At 29.9% G+C, this 16,018-nt stretch overlaps 1 pseudogene; it reads left to right on the forward strand.

Moving 5' to 3' along the window:
• The first annotated feature begins 1,478 nt into the window (after positions 1 to 1,478).
• On the forward strand, positions 1,479 to 14,350 carry LOC126890997 (uncharacterized; annotated as a pseudogene).
• Positions 14,351 to 16,018: the final 1,668 nt, after the last annotated feature.

Below are 16,018 nucleotides of genomic sequence, written 5' to 3' on the forward strand. Positions count from 1 at the left end.
ATTTTTTTTGGTTTTGGGACCTACTCTTCACAACCCAATAAGTCCCCAAAGCGCTCGAGTGACTGCAAATTTAGCATACTTTGCTCCCCTACCACAAAGAATACTCTAAAGGCATTAATTTTTTTCTTGTAAGAACTGAGTCATTCTATTGTGAAATAAAGTGGAGAAACTAACGAGGTTTTTTATCTAATGAAATTTTTTATTTATTTGATGAAATAGAATCGCCAAGATAAATGTACAGTGTACAGATTTAAAATCCATATACAGAAAGATTCTAAATTATGGAATAAATTAATTTTATGGCTACTTTGGAGAAAAATCCCGAGACAGGTCGATTTTTAATTTTAAAGAGTATGATTTTTTGACATATATGCCATAATGGTAACGTCATCCATTAGGGCGTGATGACGTAATCGATGATTTTTTTAAATGGGAATATAGTTCGTGTCGTAGCTCATTTAAAAGGTTATTTAATTCTCCATTTGGTAATATAAACATACTCCTTATTTATAAAGGGTGGCCAAAAAATTATTTTTGAATTAAATTATTTGCTGCAAAAAGAAGAATGTATGTATTTTATTTAACTCAAAATACATTCTACTACTGTGAGAAAAGAGAAAAATATGATTATTTGATAAATAAACATTGCTATTCGCTTAAATTAAATGTTCAAACTGCCAACAAGTAGGTGAGTGGCTGTTTGACATTTAATTTATGCGAAAAGCAATGTTTATGTATGAAATAATAATTTTTTTTATATTTTCTTACATCAGTAAAATGTATTTTGAGTTAAATAAATTACATTTCTAAGTATATTCTTCTTTTTGTGCCAATTAATTATTTCAAAAAAATATATTTTGGCCACCCTGTATAAATAATAATGTTATTGTTTATATTACTAACTAGAGAATTTACTAACCTTTCAAATAAGCTACCACACGACCCCCGTTTAAATTTAAAAAAAATCATCAATTACATCAAACACCCAAAGGAATGAAGTCATTATTATAGTATATAATATGTAAAAAAAACATAATTTAGAAATAAAAATCGACCTGTCTCGGGATTTTTCTCCAAAGTGGACTGTTTTCGATAAATTGAATTTATTCCATTATTTTAAACATCTCTATACAGGTGAGTCCACGAGTCTTTACCCGTGCGTCATCCTTTAAAGTTAAAGCATATGAAATAAGTCGGAAATTTACTAAACGCAACAGCAAGTGACAGTAAGTAGCTACTGTTCCAATCACGGGTTAAAATTTAACGTTATCAAATAAATAAAATGGCAAATGTAGGTTTTGCTTTAAAATTTTGGTGCAGAATTACAGCTACATTTGAAGTAGCTTAATAAATTCTTTTATTATCATTGATTAATAAATAAATAAGCAATTTATAAAAAAATTTAATAACATATTTTCTTTTTGATATTTTATTCACTTTGGCGGAACAGTGAACACAAGCATTCCTTAACTGTATCAATGAGGTTAGTTCTCAAAATTAATCGTAAAATAACAGAAACTTATCATAAAATTTCAAACTCCAATATAAAATTAGTTAAGAAAACAACTGTTTGTATACTATAAAAAACTTCAACAAACTGACAGCCATAAATGTAAACAAACCAAAACGTCAGAAATTGTACTTAAAATATGTGAAAACATCCCCAATCGTCTTTTTTGTACCTATCTATTTTCATTGTACTGAGCGTAGATCGTTCATAAAAATAACATGTGTTTTTACTTAATAAGAGACGGTAACTGCATGGTTTGTCATTAGTTTCATGCGTGGAACAGAATGATGCTAGATAAAAAGTAAGTGTTTTATCTCGCCAGGTATTAATAAGGCACGGGTAAAGACTCGTGGACTCATGTGTATATATACTATATACAGTGCTGAGCGCGCTAATAACCGGCAAAATCACGTAAAAGATGGAAAACATATTAAGTTATTAGATAAAAAAAATGAAACTAGTAGATGTGGGGAGTTTAGCGACAAAAACCTATAAATTTACATTATATTTACTGTCTCCCACCTTTAGACGTACCGCACGAGTTTAGCAACTGCCACTGTGAGAGTGACTGTTTTAGCTGACATTCTCCTCTGATACGTCTAAAGGTGGAACACAATAAATATAATTTAAATATATACGTTTTTATCGCTAAATTTCCCAACTCCACTAGTTTCATTTTATTCTATCTCACAACGTAATATTTTTTCCATCTTTTGCGTTATTTTGCCGATTATTAGCGCGCTCATCAATGTATACAAAAGTGACTACATATTAGGTACAGTTATTATTGTTGGGGTGGAAATGATAGGTTTTTTCTTTAGCTTTGAATTTTACAAGACTTCAAAAAGTTGTCCTGTGGATAAGATCAGTATATCAAAAAAATATAGTTTTTATATACTTGGAAAGCAAAAATTCAATAGAAAATCATACAAAAAAATAAAATGTTTGTCTTCAAAAAAAAACAAACACCAGCGCAATAAGAAACAACAAACCATGGTTTTGTCAAGATGTCAAAGAACTCGCAGAACAAAAGAGAAAATGCTATATGTGTTACAAAAGCACCGGAACGCAGGAACAACGCGCCATCTATATAGAAAAAACAAACAGAATAAATTCGCTAATAAGTACAACAAAAAGAGAGCATTGGATCAAGTTCACAAGTGACATGGATCACTACATCTATGGCGCACTGAGGAAAGTTTGGAAAATGCTAAAAAACAGAAAAAAAAACCAATCAATGAATTTGTACAGACAACAGCGATACCAACTGAGACATGGGAAAATTTTTCAAAGAGCCCTACGAAGGTGAAGAAGCCAATGACGAACACGATTACAAAACAGAAGACAGGTATATCACTAAAGAAACTGAAGGAGAAGCGAGAATGAAGATTTTAAAGAATAGACGATCGCCAGGTACTGATGGAATACCGAACGAACTGCTGAAATAGAGCGGTCAGAAAGTCACTAATTATTGTCTCACAACATTGTTTAACAAAATTTTAGACAGAGCAGAGATACCACAAGATTGGCACACCAGTATCATAATACCCATTTTTAAGAAAGGACAAAGATCATATCCGGACAACTACAGAGGAAAAACTCTCTTAAATACGACAATGAAGTTATTCACAGGCATATTCATGGATACATTGGATTCACAGACAAAGACCAGAGAAGAACAGGAAGGATTCAGAAAACACAGGTCGACGACTGATGCAATATTTGTCATGAAACAAGTGAAAGAGAAGTAGATAAAATATAACAAACCCGCATATATTTGTTTCGTAGACCTAACGAAAGCATTTGACAGTCATAAAACAAATGAACAATAACAGCACGACAAAAATTAAAACAGACGACACCACTACGGCCAACATACCAACACCAGGGGAAATCAGACAGGGAGACAGCCTCAGGCCATTTCTATTCAATAAACTAATGGATGAAATAATAGAAGATGTGGAATTGCTACAACTAGGATACATACAAAATGAAGACACTAAGAGCAATAGCAGGGAAGACAAGAAGATATATAATACGAAACAACTTCATCAGGGAACAATGTGGTGTGCAAGATAAAGTCAGATGGGGTAGGCAAAAATGAAGAGAATGGTTCAGTCATGTATAAAGAGTGGAGGAGCACAGACTACAAAGAATTGCACTAGAAGGAAAGCCAGCAGGCAAGCGTCCACCGGGGAGAGCACCAAAAAGATGGAGTGATAGCTGGTAGTCTACCTCTCAAGAAATACTTCAACGACGGAATTAAGAAATCGACAGATCTACAACAAGTATAAGAAGAAGATATTCCGTAGTTTATTATTATTTATTTTGTCTTTAGTGTATATTTTGTTTGTTGAGCAAGTATGTCTTTCTGTTATGCAGTTTTAATAGTTTATTTTTGATGAACATATTATATATGCACAAATTTAAAATAAAATAAAGTTTAATGAGTTTGAGGTCTTTCTTCATTCGAATAAAATTGCATATTTTTTTATTACGATAATTAGTGGCACCCACTTTTACATACATATTTTATGAACACGTAAAATCAGTGTTGAGTTTAAATAACTAATATACACTTTAATCAGAAAAACAGTCAATGTGACCCCCATAAATGTGGCAATGCTGCGTGGTGCTTGTTTGTAATATATTATCAAAATTTTATACAGATTGGGTGCCTATTTATCAAATAGTTTCTGGGTGCCTAAATATCAATATTTACTATATACAATATACACCGGGAGCTACATTGACGTCGGTTTACTGGGTGCCTGTAGCTACAGTTAATATCTATATATATATATATATATATATATATATATATATATATATATATATATATATATATATATATATATATATATATATATATATATATATATATATATATATATATATATATATATATATATATATAATAAGACAAAAATATACCCTGTGCGTGACACTTCAGCAGCTAGGGTACTGAAGCGTTTTTTCGACAAATAATACCTATAGGAACAAATTGTAACTATTTCCTGCGTAGGATCTGGCGGCCATTTTTATTTATAAACAATTAACTGTCAAAAAATGGCATTTTCCCTTTTTTTTCAAATCAATGGAGAATAATGAAACTTATGATTTCTTTAGTACAAATATCTTTGAGATTATGGAAAAAGCTTTAAAATGACATATTACAAAGTTTTATATACTCATTTATTGTTAATATAATTGAGAAAAAAGGTCGGAATTGCAAAAAAAAATATTTTCGCAATAACTGCTGTAAAAATTAGTGTACAAGTTTGAAATTTTTGTCAAATGAGGGTTCTTTGGTGCTTAATATGTGGTAAAAATTTCAAAGCGATTCATTCTGTTGTTTAAATTTTATTCGAATTGTTTATCTCAGAGAGCATTTTTTTACAATAACATAAGTCAGGAAAAAATGACGTTAGAACCATTCCACAGGTGTCAAATGGAAGAGCATAAGCTATATTTTTAACTTGGTTTAGAGAAAGCGAATAAAAAATGCATTTATTAGTAATAAATAATTATGCAAAAGTATGTAAATCTTCCCTTATAAATTTTTGAAAAACTTTTTCCAAAAAAATTAACTTTTTTTACCCTGTTTTAAGTGCACAACTACCAAGTAATGTTATTTATATCATAATTGATTAAAAATTGTAATAAATATATATAATTTCTTATATGTATAACAAAATAAAAAGTTTATAAGGAAATATTTACGATACTTTTGCATAATTATTTATTACTAATAAATGCATTTTTTTATTCGCTTTTTTAAACCAAGTTGAAAACATAGCTCATGCTCTTTCATTTGACACCTGTCGAATGGTTCTAACGTCATTTTTTTCTGACTTATGTTATTGCAAAAAAATGCTCTCTGGGATAAAAAATTTGAATAAAATTTAAACAATTGAATGAATCGCTTTGAAATTTTTATCACATATTAAGCACCAAAGAACCCTTATATGACAAAAATTTTAAAGCTGTACACTAATTTTTATAATAGATATTGCGAAATTATTTTTTTTTGCAATTCAGACCTTCTTTCTCAATTATATTAACAATAAATGAGTATATCAAACTCTGTAATACGTCATTTTAAAGCTTTTTCCATAATCTCGAAGATATTTGTACTAAAAAAAACATGTTTCACTGTTTTCCATTGATTTGAAAAAAAAGGGAAAAATGCCATTTTTTGACACTTAATTGTTTATAAATAAAAATGGCCACCAGATCCTACGCAGGAAATAGTTACAATTTGCTCTTATAGGTATTACCTGTCGAAAAACGCTTCAGTACCCTGGCTGCTCGAGTGTCATGGAAAAAACCTTATTAACTAATAGTGAAACACCAAATTAAAGATGAAACTTTATTTATGTACAACACTCTAACCCGGGAGACTTAAAAATTTACTAATCGACGAAGTCTTACTCTGTCTTACTTGTATGAATGATAAACGGATACTGCTTATGAGACTACATGTTGTCTGTTCTTAGTGATTCGAATGAATGCATTTTATGTATGCTTTTTCTTAGCGGCAATATGTATTTTCTGGGTCAACCCACGCGCTGAATATATTTACAAAATATTGAAAAACAAAGAAATGTGCAATCAAAATTAATGTGCAATTGCCCAAACTATTGTTTACGATTTGCAATTAGTTAACTAAATTAGCGTAAATGTGTAAATATAATAACAAATTGCGTTAATGTGATATACGGGGTGATAAAAAGATGGTTTAATATCAGATATAAAAATTGAATGTTCGAGATTAAACAAACAGCAAAGATTAGTGTTCCAGACAAGGGAAGAGCTGCTAAACTCTATGCAGGAGCCATGGCAACAAATTGAGCAAGACAATATTGGCATTTTGATAAGAAGTATGCCAGATCAATGTCGAGCTGTCATTAATTTAGCAAAGGTGGTTATACACTCTAATTTTAGTTGAGGATTTCACAATTTATCGTTAAGCAGTGTCCAGATTTGTCCTTTCAAAATAACTTGTCAAATTACCATGTAATTATTCTTTGATTACCTTGTCACTTAGACCATTTTGATATGTGTAGGTTGTCCGCAAATCGTAAGTACTAGAGCATTTCGCCGTTGACATTGATTCCTTTGGCGTCCCACTCCAATTGCTTGTAAGCATGTTCTAGAACAGAAGAATTTGGGAGAAAACGTATCTCCTTGTCTAATTCCTCTTTTGATTTTTGTACACGACGATACTCTAAGGAAAATTTAAGAATGAGAAAGTTCTCATTACTAGAATTTGGCATTCGAATTTAATGTATGATGCGTTTTGAATTCGCAAATAATGATAATAACTCATCTAATAATTTAACAGAACATTAATTAATTCTAAAGTCGAGAAGACTCCAATGGGCAAGACACATCAGAAGATATAAAACGCTACTGTAATAAATGCACTTCAAAATTATGAAAGTGTAAAAGGTCTAACGTATTGTGCAACTCTAAATGCCGTAATGTCTCAACATGAGAGAATAAGCACTAATTTTTTATTTTAATTACGACAATATAAAAATATTAAACAATAAAATTAAAAAATAACGTTTTCCGCAAATCGCCAGGAAATTTTGACATTCCTGTCAAAATTTCTTGAAGAAAAAGTCAGGAAATGTCATTTCCTTACTGTAAGGAAATGATATTTCCGTACAGTTGTTAGTGTTAAATTTATAAGCGTCAAGTTTGACAATTCAACCTCAATACGTTTCCATAGTAACCCAAGTAATTTTATTAGGAATTTCAAAGCACCATTTATTTGGGAATAAAATTATCGCGTTTTTTTTAAATCAATCAATATCTGTCGAATTTTAAACGATTTGCGGAAAAATAGTATGTTTACCTCGTAGGAAAAGCCACATTCCTGGACTCTGTGTTGCTAAGTCTCGGCTTGCGCCTCGACTTAGCAATCTTCACAGTCGTCCAGGAATGTTAAGCTTTTCCTACCCGGTAAACAATGTACTATTTATTAAACCGAATCTAATAAATTAAGACTGATAAATAATTAGTTATTTAAATTAAATATTTAAATTAGTTAAATAAATAATTAAGTCCAGGAATGTTAAGCTTTTCCTACCCGGTAAACAATGTACTATTTATTAAACCGAATCTAATAAATTAAGACTAATAAATAGCTGATCGGGGTTTGACTAGTCAAACCCCGATTTCATGAAATTCAATTTCGACCTTTGCCTGACCAACTTAGTCTCTCCTAGGTTTGACTAGTCAAAGGCCGAAACTTTAATTTATTTCGGGCTTTGACTAAGACTGTCAGTCAGACCTGAGGATTGTCTAGTCAAACCTAGAAATGCCTGAAATTCGGGCTTTGACTATAACATATAATATACCTAAAAATCGTTGACAATTTCTAATTTTCTACTCGTATACAGTGTGTCAACGGATGGGGTGCCATAGAGGAAAAACTATTTTGTTTTCAATTTTAGCGAAAAATGTCATTCTTGATAAAAAGTTTTGCTTATCCTAAAACCCCATAAAGTGAAATAAAATTTAAGTTTTACAAAACCTGCTTAATTTTTTAGTCAATTTTATGTAAATCCCTATTACCCCAGGCTGTGGGTGAAAAAACGTGATATAATTCAGGAATTTTTGAAACCTATCAGGTGTTGTAAAGGACGATGCCGGAAATAACTTCTACTAAAATGTGACCAAAAATATTGTGAGCTTTTTTATTTATTGCGATTTTCATTTGTTAAATTTGCAATTTTTAAAGATTTTTAATTTTGCAGCTTAGGATATTGATTCTAGAGAAAAACTTTTTTATAGAAAGTTGTATTAAATTAAAAAACCTACAATTTAAGCTATAATAAGTTAAATTTCGTTTATTGGTTATTGCAAAACAGCCTGCGAAAAGTCCAAAATGGCCGTTTTTTACAATTGCGTTATTTGTTGTACAAATATTTTTTTTTATTTTTTAAAGCTTTAAAATGAAGATCTTTCAATTCCAAACATAAAAAAATTGTAAGGCCGGATTAACGAATTTGTTGCTTAGATATTATAAATTGATTATCCCTAGAGGTCAAATGTCGAAAGCTATAACTTTTTGAAAAAAAATCATAGAGAGTTGGTGAAACGTCCAATCTCCTTCTAAAGAGTCATGTTTTCATATTCTGATGTAAATAAATGAGTAAAACATTTTTAAACTTCTAATTTTTGGGTTTGAAAATAAGGGGGCAAATTTCGTTAAACATTTAGAGCTGAAGCGGCCCTGTACATCCTATGAGTTTCTAACTTACAGATTATTGTTGCTGAAGACGAAACGAAGATTTATAAAGAAATAAAAAATTTCTACGACCAACTGAAGTTGAGCTAAATGTTGGGTTTGAAAATAAGGGGGCAAATTTCGTTAAAAACATTTAGAGCTGAAGCGGCCCTTTACATCCTATGAGTTTCTAACTTACAGATTATTGTTCCTGAAGACGAAACGAAGATTTATAAAAAAATAAAAAATTTCTACAACCAACTGAAACCGAGATAATTGTTTGTTTTTTCTTAAATCGTAGTGCCTTTATTTATAACAATTAAGAAATTATTTTACAGTCATTGACTAAAGAAAGACTTATTTTATCTTGAAATAAAAATTATTATAAAATATAGTTACATTTAATTATTAAAAATTATTTTTAAAATCAGTGCTTTTGCGATCGGCCGAATTTTGCAAACCGCCCGGCTCGCTTCAAATCCGCGCGCTCGGAAAATTTTTACGTAACTTGTATTAAATTTTGACTGAAAACAATTTAATAATATTACCATTATAATATAGTCTATTTACCACTGTATTTGTTTTTCTTGATAAACTTTTATATGTGAAATCTCTTTTCTGAAGAAATAATATTACAAAAATGGTACATATACCGGGTGTCCACTTATATTTTCCCCCATTTTAACTGCCTATAACTTCTAAACGGCTCAAAATAGAAATATGCGGTTTTCGCTGAAATGTTTTATTTTAGTGTAAAGTTTTGTCTGAATGGACTGAATTTTTTATATGGCTTTCAAATACGACAAGAAAAATGGCGGATTTGTGAAAAAAACGTTGTTGACTTTTTTTTAATGGAACACCCAGTATATTTTTTTGTAAATTGAAAGAAAGGTCATTCACCTATCCAGCGATATAAAGTTTTTTAAAATCGGTTGTCAAATCACTGAGTAATTAATTTTTAAAATGAGAGGTGCAACGTGGATATCACATACCTAAATAACATAATATGTGATTTCCACATTGTATCTCTCATTTTAAAAATTAATTGCTCAGTCATTTGACCAGCGATTTTAAAAAAATTTATATCGTTTGATAGGGAAATGACCGTTTTTTCAAGTTTTTGGGTAAATGGCCATTTTTTTAAGTCGCTTTTAAATAAAAAATTACGGATTTTTGGAAAAAAAAACGTTGTTGACTTTTTTTATTGAAACACCCAGTATAGTTTTTTGTAGCTTGAAAAAACCGTAATTTACCTATCCATCGATATTAAATTTTTTAAAATCGGTTGTCAAATGACTGAGCAAATAATTTTTAAAATGAAAGATGCAATGTGGAAATCACATAACAAAATATCATTTTGATTAGTTATGTTATTTAGGTATGTGATATCCACGTTGCACCGCTCATTTTAAAAATTAATTACTCAGTGATTTGACAACCGATTATGAAAAACTTTATATCGCTGGATAGGTGAATGACCTTTCTTTCAATTTACAAAAAAATATACTGGGTGTTCCATTAAAAAAAGTCAACAACGTTTTTTGCAAAAATCCGCCATTTTTCTTTTCGTGTTTGAAAGCGATATAAAAAATTCAGTCCATTCAGACAAAACTATTACTAAAATAAAATATTTCAGCGAAAACCGCATATTTCTATCTTAAGCCGTTTAGAAGTTATAGGCAGTTAAAATGGAGGAAAATATAAGTGGACACCCAGTATTATATGAAATATATAACTATATTTTTAATTTTTTCATTGTTATATAAATATAATAATAATAATGTTACTTCTTATTATACAATATAAAACTTTTTCTTCTTGTAGTGACTATCCGTTTTGGATGTTGGCGACCATCATGGCAATTTGGCAAACCCCATTTGGAAACTGAGAACCAGGAAGGCGAAGGATTACCTTGCTAGAAAATTTACGTGCGTCGTTCAACACAACAACTACAAATATTTTTAGAGCAGCAGTACCGATTTAGTGTGCAAGTACAGATTGCCATGATGGTCACCAACATCCAAAACGGATAGTCACTACAAGAAGAAAAAGTTTTATATTGTATAATAAGAAGTAACATTATTATTATATTCTATAACACTATAACACAGTGTTGAAATTATCGGGAATTGCGGTCTGTGGCTTAGATTGAAACTACATTTAATTCTGTTGAATTCTATATTTCGATGAGTATTTATTAATTTTTCATCTTCATCAGGAACAAACTACAAAATTAACTAACAGTTAGGTACAAACATAATATTACAATGATATAACTTACGAATTGTTGTAGGTACGTTATATAAAGCAATTTAACTTAAAGCTATGCATGTCGTTTCACGAGAACGTCGAGGGCGGCACTGAGTGTTAAGGATCAAATATTTATTTATATAATTATATTTATATATATATAACAATGGTCATTATATTTATATAACAATGAAAAAATTAAAAATATAGTTATATATTTCATATATATGTATCATTTTTGTAATATTATTTCTTCAGAAATGAGATTTCACATATAAAAGTTTATCAAGAAAAACAAATACAGTGGTAAATAGACTATATTATAATGGTAATATTATTTAATTTTTTTTTCAGTCAAAATTTAATACAAGATTCGGCCGTTCGCAAAAGCACCGATTTTAAAAATAATTTTTAATAATTAAATGTACCTAACTATATTTTATAGTAAAAACGGTAATTGTAAAAACGGCCATTTTGGACCTTTCGCAGGCTGTTTTGCAATAACCAATAAACGAAATTAAACTTATTATAGCTCAAATTGTAGGTTTTTTAATTTACTACAACTTTCTATTAAAAAGTTTTTCTCTAGAATCAATATCCTAAGCTGAAAAATTAAAAATCTTTAAAAATTGCAAATTTAACAAATGAAAATCGCAATAAATATAAAAGCTCACAATATTTTTGGTCACATTTTAGTAGAAGTTATTCCTGACATCGTCCTTTACAACACCTGGTAGGTTTCAAAAATTCCTGAATTATATCCTGAAATCGACCTATTTTTCACCCACAGCCTGGAGTATATACATTTTTGCACCAAGTTTGAAATCGTAACAATAATCTATTGTTTGTTTTTTTACCAAGAGGAGTGATTCAAATTTACCGCGCCGTAATGCTTGTTTCTAATTGGTCCAACGGCAGGCGAGTTTACTCCACTAAATTATGACATTGACATTTCTCAAATTGACACTATTATTTAAAATTCAAAAATTATATCGAGTTTTTGTGTTTTTGCGTTATTCCTATAATTTTTTGATTTTTCGTCTGCATTTATATAAAAAACAGTTCTTTTTAGAACTATTTAGCATCATATTAGTGTCATTACGATAAAAATATGGATTCAATGCCGAGTACTAGTGGTAATTAATTGCCCTTCTCCACCTAAAAAACGCGGAGTGAATTTGGGTAGACATTTATCATCAAATGAAAAACAATTCATTATAAATATGTACAAACAAATAAAAATTGATGATCCTGGAATGAAAATAACAGCCATGGTAGCAAAAATAAAGCAGGCAACAGGTAAGTTTTTCAGAATACCGATTGTTAAAATCAAAGACTTACTAAGTAATGTTCTAATTTTAGGTGTTGCGAATTCAACGATTTACAGAACCATTAAGGAATATAAGCAAACTGGAACTGTAAGATGTCCTAAAAATATTGGCGGTAGACCTGCTGTACTTTCAAGATATATGATGAAAAAGTTAAAACATCTGTACGACAGATAGTACACAGCTTCTTTTTCAAGAACGAAATGCCCACTTTAAATAAAATTTTAAGTGAAGTTAACAACCGCCCAGATCTTCCAAACATGTGTCGTTCAACATTATATAAATTCTTGAAGCAAATAAATTTTAAGTAAGTAAATATGGGTTAGCCACAATTAATAGTAAATAATAAGTGCAACCCAAAAAATATTCGTATTATGTCTGGGTTAGGCAATCAATTAGAGGATATTTTTTCCTATGTTGTAGACAATCTAAATGCAAATTGTTTCATTTGAAAGCTGTATAATTATTTAAACAATCTTTATTTAATTAAATAGTCTTTATTTCATCAAGGAAATATAAACACAGATGACATATATTCTTCTGAAGCGAAATCAGAGCCGCTAAAACCGATCAGTCCCCGCCCGGTAAAAAAATCAACAAAAATTTTTGATTCGTTTAAACAAAGATTGTCTAAAGAATTAGACAACATTCAAATAAGAATATTTGTATTTATAACGTTAAAAAGGTACACACGTGGTAAGTTTTTCTAAAAAACATTCTACAACATAGGAAAAAATGTGGTTTTATTTTTTTATAAATAAATTAATTTATTATAACAAAACTAAAGCATATTTTGGATTTAGTTATGCACTATTTAGGTGGCTCTACTCGAGTTACCTCAAATTAAAAAAAAAATGAAGAAAATTGCTCGATTGGAAGTCGAGAAAATGCATTTTTTTTATATATACCGATTTTGAACTTTGAAATTCACCTTTCTTCAATCTAGATTTTTTTGTATTTTTATACCAAATAATCGCGGAATATCAATTGTTTTTATTATAATAATATACCTATTTTATGAGTGTTTTAAACATGAAAATTTGTATGGAGAAAGATAAAGGTAAGGTCAAAATATACATTTTATTATTTTGTAGGTACTTGAAGAGAAGTCGAAGAAGTCATCTTATCGAACGTGATGATATCATAAGATGGAGACGTCGTTACCTAACTTCTATAAAAGAATACAGAAGTCAAGGTAAACCAATTTATTACCTTGACGAAACATGGGTAAATGAAGGTCACACCAAAGAGAAAGTGTGGGTAGACACCGATATAAAAAACCGTAGACAGGCTTTTATTGAGGGGTTGTCTACTGGTTTGAAAAATCCATCAGGAAAAGGAAAACGCCTCATAGTTTTACATATTGGATCAGAGTTAGGTTTTGTTAACGAAGGACTTTTACTTTTTGAGGAAAGAAAGACAGAAAATTACCATGAAGAAATGAATGCCTCTGTTTTCGAAAATTGGTTTAGTAATATGCTGCAAAAATTACCAAAAAACGCTGTTATTGTCATGGATAATGCAGCATACCACAGCCGAAAATTAGAAAAAATTCCGACAACATCATCAAAAAAGAAAGACATGCAGGAATGGTTAAAAATAAAAAATATTCCTTTCAATTTGGAGATGGTTAAGTCAGAATTATTACATCTGATACGATTAAATAAAAATGAGTATAATATGTATGTAACTGATGAGCTGGCTAAAAAAAATGGTCAAATTGTACTGCGGTTGCCTCCATATCATTGTGAGTTGAATCCCATTGAGAAAATTTGGGCTCAAGTGAAAAATGAAGTGGCATTAAAAAACACAACATATAAACTGAAAGAAGTAAAAAATCTTCTGTTACAAGCTCTGGACAATGTAACTCCAACACATTGGCAAAATTGTGTTAAGCACATCCTGAAAGTAGAGGAAGAAATGTGTAAACTAGATGGTCTCATGGATAGTGTCATAGAACCACTAATAATTTCAATTGGCAATGATGACAGTGACACCAGTTCCTCAGAAGATGAATAATTGTATGTTCAATACAATTTATTCATCTTCTCAGGAACTTCGCTTCAATGTAATTTTGATTTATTTGAATTTTAACCACAATTTAAGTTTAAAGTTAAATTTATTTGAGATTTAAATTTTAAAAAACAAATCACATAGTATGATTTTTTTGATGGATATTCTTAAGTTGATTTTATGTTTTCGAATGAACTATCTTTCAATAAAGTCGTCCCAGGAACGCAACTCATAGATAAGTATTGGCAACATCGTTTATTTAAAGTTATTTACTTTAAAATGGATAATATAATGTCTGAATTGAGGCCATGAGAGCCAGAGTGGCCTAACTGATATTTACATTACTTTACATAATCAAAGAAAATGATCAGAAGCTAACAATGTTCGATTGTTTTAGTAATTGTATGTTGACCAAGAATCATTATTGGTCAACATACAATTACTAAAACAGTCGAACATTGTTAGTTTCTTATCATTTTCTTTGAATGTAAATATCAGTTAGGCCACTCTGGCTCTCATGGCCTCAATTGTTAATATAAATAAGTCAGATAAAATTGAATTAGAAATTTTTTTTACCAAGCACCAAAAACAAAATGTTTTGCATTTTGATAACGACTTGCGAAGTGGAAATCGAAACGTATCGAAATCAAAAATAAATTTAATTGCAAACTAAAATTGTGGCTTTATTCCCACCTAAAATAGTAAATTGCATCAGATAGTGTTGCTAAACTACAATGTAGGTTAGTAACTGTCAACTCCGATAAATAATTTGCGAATTGTCATTCTTTTTCGACAAGTAAACAAAGAATTTATCTTGTAACTAGCTGACCCGGTGAACTTCGTTGCACCTTAGATAATGTGTCATAATTAGATAATGTGACATAATTTTAATTCTAGATCAATTGGTCGAACGCAATTGCTAGAGATGAATAACTCAAAACAACTGCCCGAAATTGAATTGCTCGATATAAAAATTGATCGAAATACAAATTGCTCGAATAAAAAAGAAAATTAAGTATATGTCCAAATATTTATTCACAATAATGCAAAATTTGTAGGTATATAAGAGAGGTACATTTAATAGGACAAATTATGTGATATTCCACGTATATAATCACAGATATTAATTTGTGGTTCATAATAATTGTTTATTAAACGCAATAACCTATCAACACTATCTCTATATCTTCTATGACCATTTTGAGGTTGTTTGCCACTTATGTATACTCGTTCTCAGAGGCACCTTTCAGTGCATCACAGTTTTTCGATTTCTTTCTAACGCATTAAGTTGGAAATGACAGAAAAAATTTACGTCCGTGATCACAGTTTGTTATAACATTTATTCTAATAATTGATAGATGGCGCTATAATCGAACAAAAAATGATTTACGAATTATACATATATACGACTATAATCTGTACAATTTATGACTATACAAATCACAGAAAATACCATTTTATAAATGCAATAAACACAATTGATTTGTTTTTATACCAAATTGCAAATTAAATGGTTAAACTGCAATACCCTTTTCATATTTGGCTGATTACGATCCTGACAACTTTCACATTTAACTTAAATGTCAGATTATAATAAATGTTATAAATGTGTATTATCACGGACTTACCTTTTTTGCGGTAACTGGTGACATACTGAAAAATGCATCTGAGAAG

This window comes from Diabrotica virgifera, chromosome 9, assembly GCF_917563875.1.
Source record: "Diabrotica virgifera virgifera chromosome 9, PGI_DIABVI_V3a".
Taxonomy (NCBI): Eukaryota; Metazoa; Arthropoda; class Insecta; order Coleoptera; family Chrysomelidae; genus Diabrotica; species Diabrotica virgifera.